The sequence below is a fragment of the Cricetulus griseus genome, chromosome 4 (genome assembly GCF_003668045.3).
Source record: "Cricetulus griseus strain 17A/GY chromosome 4, alternate assembly CriGri-PICRH-1.0, whole genome shotgun sequence".
In the NCBI taxonomy this organism is placed as follows: domain Eukaryota; kingdom Metazoa; phylum Chordata; class Mammalia; order Rodentia; family Cricetidae; genus Cricetulus; species Cricetulus griseus.
This window is the reverse complement of record NC_048597.1, coordinates 11,101,293-11,103,608: the sequence shown is the minus strand read 5'-3', so window position 1 is coordinate 11,103,608 and position 2,316 is coordinate 11,101,293. Positions and strand designations below refer to the sequence as shown.

The following is a 2,316-nucleotide window of genomic DNA, read 5'->3' as shown; positions in this document are numbered from 1 at the left end:
TCAGAAGCCTAAAGAAGATCCCAAACTTTTTTAATACGTTTTACGTGCCAGTAACAAACTGTAACAAGTGAACGGTTGCTGAAGATTATTAAGTAAAGTTGTTTTCTACTTTTCCACTTTCAAAGACTCCAGCATATGCCAATATTCTTAAGAAATTCTTACAACCCTGTTTCTTTCTTTTGCTTCATTATTATTTCTTTTATCCAGTGGTCTTAATAGCTCAAAACTTATTCTAGCTTTCCAAATACTATCAACTGACAACTGTTCATATAATGAATATTTTAGTCTCTGTATTCCATCCATTCAAAGCTTCTCATCTTCCTGTGTTTCTAAATATATAAATACTCGAAACAACAGATGGCAAATGGCAGCACCAATGAGCACGGAAATCAATCCAAATCTTTTAAATACGAAATGGCCCTGAGGCAAGCGTCAGGAGGAAGGATAAAGGAAAGCTTGGACATTTTCAAATAAAAGAATTTTCATACTGCCTTTTTTTTTTTTGTGGAGTTTGACCTGCCTTTAATTGGGCCAATAAAATTGACCCAACTCCAATTAGCTAAATTTTTAATTTTGAATCCTGTTAATAGTCACAGTGAAAGTGGCATTGAACTCCAGGTTACTTACGTTGGCTAAACACAGTAAGTGGCAGAATTTTGCCTTAACTGCTACTCATCTTCAATAAAATGGAGAAGAAAGTTTTGTTTTGTTTTTAAGAATCTGCAAATTGATGTAATCAAACACAACAGGCAAGAGTTCAGGCTTTACTGATGCTGGTGTGACATTTATTTTCTGAGGACTTTTCAGTACTCTCTCATGACTTTCTCCGTAGAGATGATACTGAGAAGTTCATAATAGTAAACTTTAAAGAGCTTCAAATACTCTTGCAGATGTATGCGATTCTTTTTTATTTTTATCTTAGAAACAATCTTATTTTACATATTACTTAGAAAGATTACTAGTTCTTTATTGTACACAAAGATAGTAAGTGGAGTCAGCTATCTGGTGTTGAGTTAGAAAGAAAGGATGCCAAAATGTCTGCCTTTAGTAGCTGAGCTGATGACTATATTTACTGTAGGTAAAGTAAACAAGGATAAAACCAATCTAGGTTGAAAATAGATTAAATGTTTATCTATGAACATGAAAGCTACGTTCATTAAAAACAATATGTTGTTGGTGCACACAGCAAAAGGGGCTTTGTCGCCTTTGGGGGCCTGTGCAGTGACCCCCAGAGTAAATCAGGAGGTTCCACAGCCCTGGGGGCAGGCACTGAGTGGGTGGCTGGGGCTGACTTCCTCCTCCCTTCACAGACTGAAACACGGGTGCCCGGCACCGTGCCCGTGCTCACTCCATCCACATCAGGAAGGTTCAAGGGATTTCAGAGGGCAAGTGACAATGGCTGGCTGTCAAGCAGTTCCAGGACTTCAAGATCAAGTTCCCGGTTCCTCACCGTGTGTTGCAGAGCCAGCACAAGCCACACTTCAACACCAAGAAGCCTAACACCTGCTTCTAAACCGACTGAGTAAAACTCAAGTGTCCAAAACAAACAAACAACAAAAAATCCCAATATGTTGTATATTCTAAGTAGATTACATGCTTTTTTTCCAGTATGATTTTCTTTAAAGGACAAAAAAAAATATGAGGAATCTAAAAATGAGTGTGACTTCTCTTAAAATATAAGCCAACATTAGGAAGAATAGCTATATTTGTATCTATATATCACCACAATACATTTCAGACTAGGATAAGAATCTTAGAGTCCTATGATAATTTAATACACAGATATAAATTTTGCCATTTTTTTTCCATCAAAAAGTCAGTTTCCAAATTCTAGAGGTGTTCAACCAGGGTTTTAAGAAATTAAAAGTTACTGAAATTTTGAATAGAGACCTGATTGGTTTATCTCTATTCACTGATCTTCTGTTCTTAGATTTATAAAACATTGAAGAACTAGTACAAAGTGTCATTATATAATTGGGGTATTAATAAATTATTTACATTCAGACCTGTCAGATGTTTTTGTGTACTTACAGATTTTAGTTATAAATGAAATGATTGAATAATGCAGGACCTACATTCTGCCCTTAATGCTGCGCCTCACATGTTAGGGACAAATGTTGCAAAGGGTATTTACAATGGCTACATATCATTGTGACTTAAAGTCATTAAGAAGACTGCTAACAGTTCACCTACTCACAAATCCACCCTGGACCAGAGATCCTTTCCATACCTAGTTCACTTGTAAAATATTACTGAAGAATGGTAAGACTGTTTCCCAGAATGACATGAGTGTAAAAGTCCAAAGCATCTGTGCTC

At 36.2% G+C, this 2,316-nt stretch overlaps 1 non-coding gene across 1 annotated transcript; it reads left to right on the top strand.

The window, feature by feature from the left end:
- The first annotated feature begins 1,150 nt into the window (after positions 1–1,150).
- On the top strand, positions 1,151–1,256 carry LOC113835449. The gene has a single exon (XR_003484992.1). It is a non-coding gene; the product is annotated as a small nucleolar RNA SNORA68 (small nucleolar RNA).
- Positions 1,257–2,316: the final 1,060 nt, after the last annotated feature.